Genomic DNA, 13,800 nt, shown 5'->3' on the forward strand with positions numbered 1-13,800 from the left:
TTCTTGCCTTATGTAGTGCTTTATTTCTTTCTGGCCTCACACTGTATTTCAGGCCTAGTACTATCTATACTTTACTATTACATCACAACATTTGTATCACATCGTTGGTTTAGTAGTTTACATGCTAGTGCATTGTAATTTTAAAATATTTGTATTGAGTTTTATAGCTAATTTAAACAAAACGTAAGCTACATAAAGAAAGCAGATATCATCATGTTGACAAGGCATAGCGATGTATGGTTATGATTAAGTAAAATGGCATCAATGGATGTAAATGAACTTCTGGTTTGAGAAAGCAATACAAAAAATCATCATGCGGTGGACCAGCAGACCTAGAAATGTCTAGATGTTGTGATTACGTCAACAGCAGGATGAGCGTGTTTTACAGATCTGACTGTCCTCAATAGGTGGAGCCGAATCCAAGGCAGAGGCAGATGTCAAGTGGTCAGTCTCTGTTAGCTGCAACATAAATTCATGGTAAGGTTGCCATATACCTCTAGGTCTCCCTCTTAGAGTTTGTAGTGATGAGTATATTTTTTCCTTTTTGTTACAGAATGTAACGTCTTTTAATCTATCTCAGATTTTGGGGATGGGACTGCTCAACCGTTCCTTGACCACCTGATGCCAGACAGGGTCACCACCTCCTCCTGAGTTGGGGGATATCTTTAGAGAGCATGGGCAACAGTGCACAATGCATTCATATGTTTGCTATTTCGTCAATCGTGCTTGCCAATTTAGACAAGACGGCCTGGATAGGGTAACAGATCAGGTGGATTAAAATCTGCAGGATCAGCATAGTATGGGGTACACCCCAGGGATCATGACTGGTCAATCAGGGTTAAATGATGTGGGGTGTAGTATACACGTTTAATAACATTAAAGTAGATAAGTTTTTGCCTGGAGCTAGTGAATTGTAGCAATTGTAGTTATTTACTTTGTAATACATGTCTTTATATTGTCTGCATTGCTTCACATCATGTGTGTTTGAATACTTTGGAAAGGATTATTTAGAAAGTTAAAGTTTGTATGGGTTTTGCAAAAAGTGAGTTTTGAGGAGTCTACAAAACCGTGCATGATCCACCAGTGCTGGAGTTAATGGGCTCTCACCCTTCAAACAGGTAATATCTTGTGCGTCTTGAGGTTAAACCTGCGATATGCAGGTTTGACTGTAAGACACAATGTAAGGGGTCATGTGCGAGGTCCTTTGGTGTGTGTTTTTTGTTAAATCTTGGGTATTATGTACTTTTTCATGAAGGTCAGTCAAAATAGTGGATAATGCAGTAATGCCCAATGGTTTCCACTACTGCGAGCTGTAAAGCTAAAATCATTCCTCTTTCTGCCTATCTAGTTTCACAAGGGTTTACCTAGTGAAATTTGAGCAGAGAAAACCTACCAGTTCTGTATGACTTTTGTGCAGATGTTGTAATCCAGAATTGGACTCAAACACCTGTTTGTGCTAGAGTCACATTGCTGGCTCCATTGTGATGAGGGACCATTATATGTGCTTCTGAAGAGGTCTGAATGTCTTTCTACATTGTAGCTGGGAGAGTCCATTGGCTCAGCAACATCAGCCACAGAACTAGTGGCAACACCCTAACAATGAGTATAAAGGGCTGTCGTGCAGAGCCACTCACGAGTAGTGGGGTGGGGTGTTAGTTTAGGTTGGGAGTGAAACAGCATTAATTAATCCCTGGAATAATAGTCCAATTAAAAATGTTCTTCACATGTCAATCAAAACGCTAATTCTTTTGCAAGACATGTGGCAACATGCATGCCATTTTCTAATGAATCAATGTCAATCTCCCATGATAGCCTCTGTCCCTCTTTGCAGCTTACCGTTCCTGTGTTCGGAGGAGACGTACAGTATCAAGGCCAAAGAATGATGGGTTGGAATGCTGGTGGTTAGACAAAATGCAAGAATTCCTACTATCACTTTTTGTGTGTTTGATGTACTGCCCTAAGTTGTAAAGGTATGCCCAGAAGTGGTTTCTGTGCTTGATGTGCCACTGGAACTAAGCTACACCCTACAGGAGACCTGATCATTGCAAAACTGGTCAAGGTCTGCTTGTGTTCAGGAAGGACCTGGCCTGGCAGTTGAGGCTGGGCTGCTCCTACTGGAGCATGATCAAGACTGTTTTGCTCAAGGCTGGGTCCAAACTGAGGTGGCATGGTGGGCAAAAGAAAGATGGATTGAAATGCTACCCAAGCAATTGCCAATGGTTAGACAAATTACAAGCATTCTTCCCATCACCTTTTTTGTATTTGATGTACAGTGTCGAGGTCCCTGAAAGCTCCATCCACTAATGGATTCTGGTGTGAGTAACAAAGTGGAATGTTCCATGCTTTTTCCTATCTAGAGTTAGCCAAGAATGTTTGATTTTACTAGAATGATGTGTAACACATACTTATATGGGCTTTCAGCTAGCTCCCTTCATCTATTGGTCTGTTGCTGTGTTGTTCACATTTATCTTTGACCCACTGCAGCAGATAACATGAGGTAAAGGGTCAGCAGTCAGCTAATTTCACTGTGGTTGACAGAATTCTGGATTGATTGGAAGAAAAAAAGAAAAAAAACAATAAGTTAATGGGACCACCCGAAGTTTTTTTGCAACCCACAGACACTGCTGAAAATGATTTGGTTGCCAAAGGCTAAAGGCTAAGACTGTCTAGCTTCCATTCTATCCCAGGCCCCTTCCTTCCACCAGCTACACATCCTGTTTGCTTGTTTCACTATTGAACATTCTTTTTAATCCTCGCTTTCTCCTTCTATCTCTGGTTTCCTGTCTTTTTCTGCATCCTTCTTTCTTCACTTTCTTCCTTTTCTCTCTAGTTGTGTGTGTATCTGGTGAAGACAAATAATTGCCTGGTCCCAAAAGTGAGTTCTAGTGCTATCAACTGTTTAATGCACCCCTATTAAGGGTGTGGAACACTCTTCCATGTTTTACTGGTCCTTCTGGAACGAAGGTAGCAGCTGTATAAGGCGGTATAAGGGGGCTTTTCATGATCCACTTTGATCTCGGCACACCCACAGACAGGACGCCATAAGAGCGAAGACAAGCAAGTATATAAAAAAACAAACAAAACAAAGCATCACGCCTTTTTCCATAATATACCCAGGGTCTGTAACGGCATCTCTGTATCCAACAGGGCCACCAAACCATGCTCCAATTTAGGAAAACGTTGAAGATGCGCCTCTTTACAGAGCACATCATAATGATGCAGTGAATGTACACTTCTGATTACTGTATGCTGCTACTGCTCCAATTACTTGTTTACTTGCATCGTTGCCCTTAAACCTGCACACCACAACGCTGCCTTTTTAGGGGTCAGTCTATAAAAATTAATACGTTCTCTGACCCCAGAGAGAATATGCAGATCAGAGGAATATTAATCCTTCCATTAAAGAAACTAAACATATGACTGAATTAACAGATCAGATCTACAGTTTGGTTCCAAGTGAAGACATAAGGATTAAGAGGACATAAGAAATCAAGCGCTTGCCACTTTGAATCTATTGTTTGCTCTTAATATTCACGGAATTGGGAAGGAAGAGGTGCAGAACTAGTTCTAGAATACAGGTCTTGGTGCTTCTGTGAGCCTAATGTGGATTGCAAAATAGTGTGCAGTAAGTACTATGGGACATAGTCGTTAGACTTAGGCCGTGCAGTGAGAGAGCACTGCAGTAGGCTAAAGACCCTACACAATGGTTGTGGAGACCAGGAGGGCCAGACCAAGGCAAGGACTTGTCTCCAAACGCGCCTCCAGAAGCCTTTCACACTCCGTGAAAATGCCTTTGATCTAAATTTGATCCTGGCCCATCCACAGGTGTAGTTATGGTGTCATCTGCTCACATAACTAATGAAAGCATGTAAAATTGAATCTCTGTGCCATTTTGGGAAGAACCTCACACCCATTGGTTCTAGTGCACCTGAACCAGCTATAAATTTCTCCCTACAATTTGTTGATTTTTGGTTTTGGCCTTTTGACCTTAGTACTTGTGTTTTTTTCTTTAGAATCTAGAACAACGAGGTTTACTTTAATAAAGTTTTTTTCGTAAACAGATATAATATTTGATTGCATCTTATACCCTATATGAGGCATGTATACCCTCATCTGCCCAGGGAAGTCTTAAAATGTGCAAGTTTATCCTCAAATACCCAAAACAGATTTCTTATCACAGATATCCTACCATAAAAAAAAAATATTCTGAGATAATTAACTTGCTTGCATTTGTCATCAGAGGGGCCATCTTGGAATGTGTTTTCTTAAAAGAAAAAAATATTTTCAAGATGGCCAATGCACCCCCATCCTCATACAGAATGTTGCTGATAGGTATTTATAAAGCATAAACAGCTGCCCAAAAAATATGTTTCGATGCTGAGATGAGATAGTCAGCAGAAAAGCCAGATTTTCAGACTTTCTGGAGTTTTTGGCCAAGTGGCAGATCGCTCTCCTGCACTTGCACCTTCTTCACAAGTTACCCATCTGAAGAAGCGTGCTTTCAAATCCAAGAGTTTGATTTGTTTTTATGGATATAGGTGGGAGAATCTGCCTTAGGTTTGTGAGTTGTAGAATGGATTGTCCTTTTGTCAGAGACACTTTAAACTGATTTGTTGCTTTGGTGCAAAACGGAAGTAGATAACACAAACAATGCATTTTTCTCAAGTTGAAGTTGTGTGGGGGCAAAAACCTACCCAGGTAGAGGCTGTTCAAGTAATAAAGATTTGACATAACACTAGCAGCTACCACAAGGGCATGATGTTCTTTAGGAAGTAACAGTAGAGCACCTCCGAGGAGATGAAACCTAAAGAACAGTCTGCATTTGCTGATGAAGTATTAACCCAGGGGTTAACCTACATGAGTTAAACAGGCATGCTATGAATACTGGTAGGCCAGAAATAGCTTGTTCACAAACTGCATTTTGTAGTATGTTAAGTAGCACTACAAATGTAGTGCAGACTCCTATCTATATTCAGACATCTCTGCCTCTCTTATCTTTTTTTATTCAGGGATGTTGTGCCTGACTGTGGAGATCTCTGCACACATAAGCATATGTTTTAGTAGTAAATGTGATGAGGGGCAAATGGGAGTTGGCTGGAAAATAGCAAATGTTTAAAACTCAAGTAGAGGGGTTAATAGAGGGATGGAAAGGGGTCCACGGACATGCTCCCACCTACAAAAGAGAAGGCCAATTACTATTCACAAGCTCCCCTTTTATAGTTACTAAAGCCAAACAAAATCTGAAAGACCCAAAAAATTCGTAAATGTGCTCCAAGTCAGGGCAGGAGAAAGCTTAGCACCACACATGGCCAGACTTTCTTTTAAGCACTGTCTCTCCGTTCAGTCCAACCATGAATATGTAGCACAGTGGATACATGATCTTGCCGGTGAGATCTATGGGTAGCATGAAATTCACAGGTACAAATCTGTCATGGTTTACACACTTTTGTATTCTTCCAAATTTATTGAGGTGACTCAATTATTTGTGAACTATGGCTCCTTCAGAATACAGGTCAAGCACCTTAAGAAGGACTTGCTGCTCAGATATTATTACACCAAACACTATATTAAAGATCTTATGTGGTGTACTTTTTTAATTCTATACACTTTACTAGACAGGCTTGTTAAAGTCACTTCATAAAACTTAAAACATGGACAGCTGTCTGGACACATGCATCTTCTACATATGTCTATGTACCCTGAAGGATTCAGTTAGACTGCTGGGACTGCATGTAGCCATTCATGTTTCCAAGTAGACAAAGTGTTTATCCCTGAGTTCAGTAATAATTAAAACTGCTCCAAGACACAATTCAAGGTTGTACACATTTCCAGTGTTATTATACTGAGAATATTTTTGAATATCTACTTGTAATTTACAAGGCTAAGTTTTGTGCATAATGAGTGTGTAGAATTCCCCACTGTGAACCGTACAGGAGTTGGGGGTCTGGAGCGAGTGGATGCTCCAACCATTTGGCTCACACCTCATGCCTGACACCTTCTCAAAACGTGCCCCCTGCTTCTCCGGCGCCTGGTTAGAAGCCCCCGAGGACAAACAAGATCTTCTTCGAATTGGTCGCAGATCAGGAGGGTGTGCCCCATGATAAAACAACTCTTCTTACCCACACCATCAACAGGCTCAATACAGATACTGTTTATAGAAGGACACCACGACCCCTTTCTGTGTGTTTGAGATGCTTCTAATCCTGGCTTCCCGTGTCATAACTGTTGTTAATACGCGTGACTTGGCAGCTATGTTTAAATGCTCACAAACCCTCTCGCAAAATCACTGGATGGAAAAGTTGTTGCCAATTTCTAGTTTTTTCGAGAGCAACGATAAACCTATCACATTTGCAAAAGCTTATTTATTGTGTTGGTGATCCCTCTTTATTGACCAAAAAGGGAATTACCCAAAGGTCTTGAAGGCTGCAGACTTATTTGTGGCCTGGTTTAGATGTATAGTTAATTCCCACTAGTTGAGAAGTCCAATGTAATCCTTTCAGTCGTAATGAAAAAAAGGCTATAGGTGGGTGGGAGGCTTATGAATGGTTTTCCTTTTATTGAGGAAACCAGCTTATTGCATGCTTATCTGCCATTTTATTGTGTGCACTGTGTAAAACCTACTAAAGAAACGTTGCCATAAAAATCGCGCAGTAAAATAAAGTAAACCATGTTTGAGAAAATTGTAGTCTCATATTTCTAACATCGGCTAGTGCTCTTAGAAGAAGCAAATTCTGCCTGGGAAGGGATAGTGAGTTTCTTCATTCATTCACTCCTTCCAGAAGAGTCTCGGCGTAGAAATCTGCTAGACATTCTTTCTGCTAAGCCCATCAGGGAACACAGCGAAAACAATTAGTTAAGCAATTTAAAAATGTGTTTTTCTAATTTATGGTCGAAGTAACCAAACGCCCCGAAAAATAAAGTTAGGCTGAATTTTGGCATAAAAAATCTTGTTACCTTCCACTACTTTAGCAGAAACGTGTAACTTTTTTGATGGCTTAGATTCATATATTTTTTTTAATTATTATGATTAATATTTTGCTGTTAGGTGGAGAGAGCCAGTGTTTTGAAATTCAATAAACAATAATAGGTGCCCGGAAAAAGAGGATTAATGTGTGTTTAAAGCAGTCCTTAAGATCTCCTTTTCGAGCAACTAAGATTCCATCCTTCCAGTGGGAGTGCTAAAGATAAAGGCTGTAGGTGACACAGAATCAGTCTTGAGGAAAAGCAGTGTACATTTATTATTTTTCTCAATAGAGAGGCAGTGAGCTCTCTTTATCGAGCAAGGACGAGTATGTTTTTTTTAAGTATGAATAGCAGGCGTGACCATTGTAAAATATGTAATGAATAAACCAGCGCAGCAAAATATGACAGCCAGAACCTCAGTGCCAAGTGGTAGGCTGAGGTCATGGATGATTTAAGGCACTAGACGGGAAGTCAAACACATAATAAATTGGAATATTCCTACTGATCTGCCTCCCAGCATTAGGTTGGTACAAACTATTTCACTTCTTCTTTCTCGACCATGACAGTTTTCGAGAAACAAATACTACTGGTTTTGAAAAAAATATATGGTAAATGGAAAGTAGGAGATGTAAATTTCATCACTAATAATTTGAAACGCTGAAAACATTCCCATGAAAATAAATGTGACGGTAAAACTCGATTAGACGATTCCGCACCACGACCGTCGGAAATGTGGGAATTAATAATTAGCTGAGAGCAGCACTGTGGGTTCAGCCAAAAAGTTCAATGTTCCCCTTTAGCCGTCACGTGTCAGAGGTGTCATGATTAAAAGTTTTGGAACACAAAGGATCTCAGTTACATTGCAGTTCACAGGGCCTATGATGAATGTATGATTATGTTACTATCTGCAAAGCGCACAGATCTACAGGGGGTAATTTGTGCAGGTGGTGGGCGCTGATATATTTGGGGGTCATGGCTTATTTTTGAAGTCAGGCCCGGAGCATTAGGGCGAAGGGAAAAAGGAGGAAGAGACGGATTTTGTGTAATTTGAAAAAGCAAATCATTTAGCACATGTGTAAATGTGATAATAATACGCGGTGCATTATCTGGTAGTATTATTTTGTTCCATTTGAGCTAGAAACATTTTGTTGAATTATGCAAACTATATGGCAAATGCGGTAAATCCATAATTAGGTGGTAAACTTTGTAGCCACAGAATTCATAATTCCTCTGACCCTCCTTCGGCCATTGTTTTTTCAACTGCCTATTCATGAAAATTAAACAACACCATTATGGTTAGCTGCACCTTTAAGGGGACAGATTTAATGTCTCTCCGTGTTCTGTTTTTAACACAAAGGGTGTTTATAATTCTATATTTTTACCTACGTTTTTAAGGATTGTTCTATGCTCTTTCCTACACCCAACCATACAGATAAGTATTTCAATCACTATTTCCAATAAACATTTCTCTGTTTGAAAAAAACACCCTTTTCAAGCGAACTGCCTCAGTACTGCTTATGTATTTGATAGGAAAAAAAACAGACATAATGAGTAGAATGTAAAATGGTCCTATATTGCTGTCTCATCTTTTGGTGACATTTCCAAACCTCTTAGCTTTCTGCTTTGTGGTTAATTAGGTCACCAGTATCCCTTGATGACAACATTGCACCATATCAGACAATACCCGTCATGTATTTTTTTCTGGGATTTTTTTTTATTTTTTAGGCATTTGAAAAGAGAAGGCTATTTTCTTGAATATGTAGCTAGCAAAGGGCATTGGTTGAAATTAGAATGTTTATATTGTGGTTACGTTTCATGGGTAAATTATTGATAAACAATGGACAGTGGCGAGGGCCATTCCATTTATGTGATCCATTGTGTGCCAGTAGCGTTTTGCACATAATTATGGATTTACTACATTTGACACATATATAATACTCCATTATTTGCAGAACCTGCAAATATTTTTTGTTTTTAATTTAAAATGGATAACAATAATACTGCGAGAGAATGTATTGCATCATGTTCATTGTTTGGCACATAAATTCGAGAACCTTATTGCACAATTCCTGGCAATGGTAAATCTCTGCAGAGTATGGGGGAATAAGGGCTGTCATCATGATGATGAAACCGACATTTCACAGGGAAGCCTAAAATATGTTCTTATTTCATTAACTTAGATCTATATATATTCCTCGACAGTAGACACACGTACTTAAGGTGCTTTGAGAAGTAATAATTCAGCATTTCAAGTTATGTGTTTGTTTTTGGTCACCACATTTTAAAAGGTAAACCCGTCAAGAATCTGGAAATAGACCACAAAACGTAACTACAGAGCTGGAGGGTTTACAGTGTGAAGCTGCACATAAAGCGGGTGCTATGGTATTCCCTAAGAGGCAATAACAATGGACAAATAACAATGATTGCACTCTTCATGGTGCGATTTTGCACAGAGATGTTTGGGTTGCACACAGTGGACTGGCAGAATTATTCACTACAATTTTTCAGCCAAAAAGTGCTTTGTTCATTGGTCTGTTGGTCAATCCAAATGTTGATACTTACCCTGGGGAAAAAGTCCAACGAAACAGTTTAACGTATCATCAGAAGCTACTTGATAGCATTATATAAATGCTCAGGTTGGAGTAATAAATAAGAAGAGAAATACTTATTTAGATGTTAGAACGGTGTACAAGGTAATGGTTTGAAACTAGAAAAGAGAAATTCAGTTGCTTGCAGTGATTTTCCTTGCATTTATCTCGCACAATACATCAGGCGGGCGCTCACTCCTCTCCATTTCACTGTGACATGACATTTCACACATTTTGGGAACATGGAGATTAAGTGATATGACCAGGATTGCATGATTTGTGAGTGGTAGATAGGATTAGGATAGAGTCCTGCAGATTTCAAAGGTGGCAGTTTTGGCACTAAAGCACATGTCCTCCTGTCCCCTCTTTCAGAGCCTTGAAAGATTCTTACTGCGTGGTCTTGAACTAAAAATGACGTCCTTGGGCTGTGTTCATCCTTACTGTTATTTGATTCTATGATATTTTATAGATTTCGAGTTAAGGTAAGCAATGAAAGGAAATCTTTAATATCCTAATGTCTCTTTTGTCACACTCTTCCTGCATATGTCTATCTTTACCCCAACCCCAACATGTCTGCCACTTTCGTTTAGCTTTTTTATTTATTTATAATTTAACAAATTAAGGACCTTATTTGTTGGAAAATGACGGATCGTGTCGCTGTGCCAAAACTGGCAGCACATCGCTCCGTCATTTTCACAACGCAGGGATGCGCCATATTTAATTGAATAAGGCACACCCCTGTGTTTTCCCCTGTGCTGTCGCTAAATGTAGCTGCCAGTGCCAACGTAGGCATCCTTGCACCATTGTGCAAGGATGTCTGCGTTGAGAGGTGTGATTGTTTATATGCAGGAAGGTGTCTCTTCCTGCACATGAAAAGTCACTAATGGCAATTTGGCACTTCTGTGTGTGCTGCACTATGCAGCACACACAGAAGTGCCAACGCACCATTTTCAAATGATTGTTTATGTGCAGGAAGGGACACCTTCCCGAACATGAACAATAATTTCTGGCATTTTGCTCTTTCTATGCATGTTGCAGAATGCACGACACATATGAAAAAGCTAAAAACAAGGAGGAATAAAAGTATTCCTCCTTGTGGCACCTTGCTAACGCCACCCCTGGGGTGGGGTTAGATTTTTGTGCTGCCTCAGGTTTACAAAAACTCATAAATCTGAGGCAGCGTCAAAATGCAATGGGTTTTGTTGTGGCACTACCACAGTGTGTGAAGGAGTCGTATTTACAAGGTGCCGTTAAGCCACAAAAAGTGGCTTAATGCCACCTTGTAAGTACCACGCAGGGCATAGTGCCACCGGAGAGTAACGAAAAGTGATGCTCCAGTGGAGCTAGGGGCTCATGAATATGCCCCTAAGTGGTTTAAATCAACGGACACCTCTGTCCTCTAACTGGAGTGCATCTTGGAAAACAGAGTTACTTTACTAGAACAAAGACTGATATTTTATTTTTTTGTCATAACTTGCTGGCCCGCCGAAGACTTTGATGCACAACTCCATTTGTGACAGGGATTCTTGACAGGGCAGTGATCTGAGTGTCTGGTCTATGTGCTGCTGTTTTTTGCTTTCCTTTATGTAGTGAACAGATTTATGGGTTGGACCCCATTGAAAACACAGATGCAAGCATACAAGTCGGCAGTAGATTTAGAAGGCTAGCAGTAGTTTGCAGATGATTCACATGCCTTGACGAGTTCTTTCCATGCATACGCTGTCCTTTTTGGGACCTGGTAGCTCTCCATGGTTCATGCAAATTTGTTGGTCCAAATACGTTCAATAGTTTGGAACAGTTGGGGGTATAAAGACCTTAATGTCACTACATTTACAGACAGGGGTTATTGTACCACCAATGACTATCTTTGTTACAAGGGATCAAACTATTCTTATCCTTGAGGGGACTATTCAAACTAGGGTCTTTAGTGACTATAACCATCTTAGGGTCTCACTGGGAACTCCCAAAGGAAGAGATTGGGAGGTAACTGGGAGAGATGCGTCTTATCTACTAAAGACAACAGCAGAAGGCTGGCCCAGAAGAATGCCAACATGCCATAGTTTTCCACAAACTTCTATCTAGAAACAGGAATAAATTGACAGTTGATTTTCTATTGAAATTTGGGAGGGGCAAGTCACTGCCTCTTTCCAGACATTGACGGCTTCCATGAAGTTACTTTAATAAACCTATAAGGGGACTTGACACCAGTGTAGCCCCCTGGTTTGATGAAGCATGCAGACTGACGAATAGAAAGCTCCATTTTGCCTTGAGGAATTCGCCAAGGAATAGGGACAAAATTGTATCTTCTCATATGGAGTGCAAACACGCACCGAAAAAAAGGAAGGATGAAGTGAGGAATGGCTTGTAGGAAAAACTTTTTCAAGCCTCTTTGGTGAAAGATACTCAGGCCTTTTGGAATGTTGTAAATTCATTTTTTTTAATCTAGCTCCCCTAGGCTCTCTTTGGGCTGTAATCTTGCTCTGGATTGTAGGACGGTGGCTTTCTTCTAGCATGGTTACCCCCATTTGTGGCCTGTCTGTCAGTGTTTGTCAATGTGTTTGTACTGTCTCACTGGGATCCTGCTAGTCTGGACCCCACTGCTCATAGTTTGTGACCTATATGTCAGTATGTTTTACTGTGTTGTCAGTATGCTTGACTGTATCACTGGAGCACTGCTAACCAGAACTCCAGTGCTTATGCTCTCTCTGATTCCAAATTTGTATTTACATACTGGTAACCCAGGATTCCATTCCAGATTGGCATACTGGACCCCCCTTATAAGTCCCTAGTATATGGTACCTAGGTACCCAGGGCACTGGGGTTCCAGGAGATCCTTTTGGGCTGCAGCATTTCTTTTGCCACCCATAAGGAGCTCAGACTAACACTTCTTCAGGACTGCCATTGCAGCCTAAGTGAAATAGTGTAAGCACTATTTCACAGGCATTTACACTGCACCAGGTCACTTATAAGTCACCTATATATCTAATCTTCAGACCCTGGAGGCTAGGTGCGTAGTACCTGTGTGTTAGGACACCCCTGCACTAGCATAGGTGCCCCCACTTCGTCAAAACCCATTTTCTAGGACTTTGTGAGTGCGGGAACGCCATAATAAGTGTGCACTACATATAGGTCAATACATATATGTAGCTTCACACTGGTAATTCTGAAAATGGCCATGTGAGGTTTCTAGGAACTGGGAATTATACCCCCATTCTGATTCTGGTATTGGGGAGCCAATTCCATGCACCCTGGGTGCTCCACCATGGACTCCCAGTACTGCCATACCACTCTTCTGAGGTTTTCACTGCAGCCCAAGCTGCAGCCACCTCACTGACAGGATTATGCCATCCTGGGGCTTGGGCAGCCCAAACCCAGGAAGGCAGAACAATGCATTTCCTTTGGGCGGGGGTTTTACACCCTCTGCCTTTGAAAAACGTGTTACAGGCATGGAGGGGTTTCCTCCCAGAGCCTCTGGAAGTGCTTTGAAGGGCACAGATGGTGCCCTCTTTGCATAATCCAATCTACGCCAGTTAAGGGACCCTCAGCCCCTGCTCTGGCAGGAAACTGGACAAAAGAAAGGGGAGTGACCACTCCCCTGTCCATCACCACCCTAATGGTGGTGCCCATAGCTCCTCCAGCGTGTCCTTGGGTTTTACCATCTTGGATTCCAAGGTGTTGGGTCCTTCTGAGAGCATCTGATTGGCCGGTGCCAGCAGGAGACGTCCGAGACCCCTCCTGTTAGATCCATACCTGGTTAAGGGACCAATCTCCCTCTCAGGGCTATTTAGGGTCTCTCCTGTGGGTGTTTCCTCAGATTCAGATTGCAAGACTCCAGCAGGGATCCTCTGCATCCTTTATATCCTCTTCTACTGTCGGATCAACAGCAGAACTGCTCCAGGAACTCTACAACTGCAACAAAGTATCCAAGAAGGCTACTGCAACTCCAGCTTCTGGCAGCAACTGCAACAGTTTCCAGGCTGTGCATGCTCCGAGGACTGCCTGTCTTCATCCTGTACCAGAAGAACTGAAAGAATCTCCTGTGGAGTGACGGAGTCGCTTCCCTGCTTCAACAGGCACCTCTCTGCATTGACGACCGGTACTCTGGGTCCCCTCCCCAGACGACAAGTGTGGATCCTGGAACACAAGTGGTGGACTAAAGTGACCCTGACTGTTCAAAGATCCAGCTGTCCAAATTTGGTGGAGGTAAGAGCTTGCCTCCCGGTGCCTGACAGTACCCCTGTGCACTGAG

General features: G+C 41.4%; 1 protein-coding gene across 5 annotated transcripts in view; it reads left to right on the plus strand.

The window, feature by feature from the left end:
- Positions 1-13,800, plus strand: part of MYLK (myosin light chain kinase) — a 1,681,938-nt gene that overhangs the window by 94,549 nt on the left and 1,573,589 nt on the right. The gene's annotated exons all lie outside the window — the stretch shown is intronic.

The sequence above is a fragment of the Pleurodeles waltl genome, chromosome 3_1 (genome assembly GCF_031143425.1).
Source record: "Pleurodeles waltl isolate 20211129_DDA chromosome 3_1, aPleWal1.hap1.20221129, whole genome shotgun sequence".
Classification (NCBI taxonomy): domain Eukaryota; kingdom Metazoa; phylum Chordata; class Amphibia; order Caudata; family Salamandridae; genus Pleurodeles; species Pleurodeles waltl.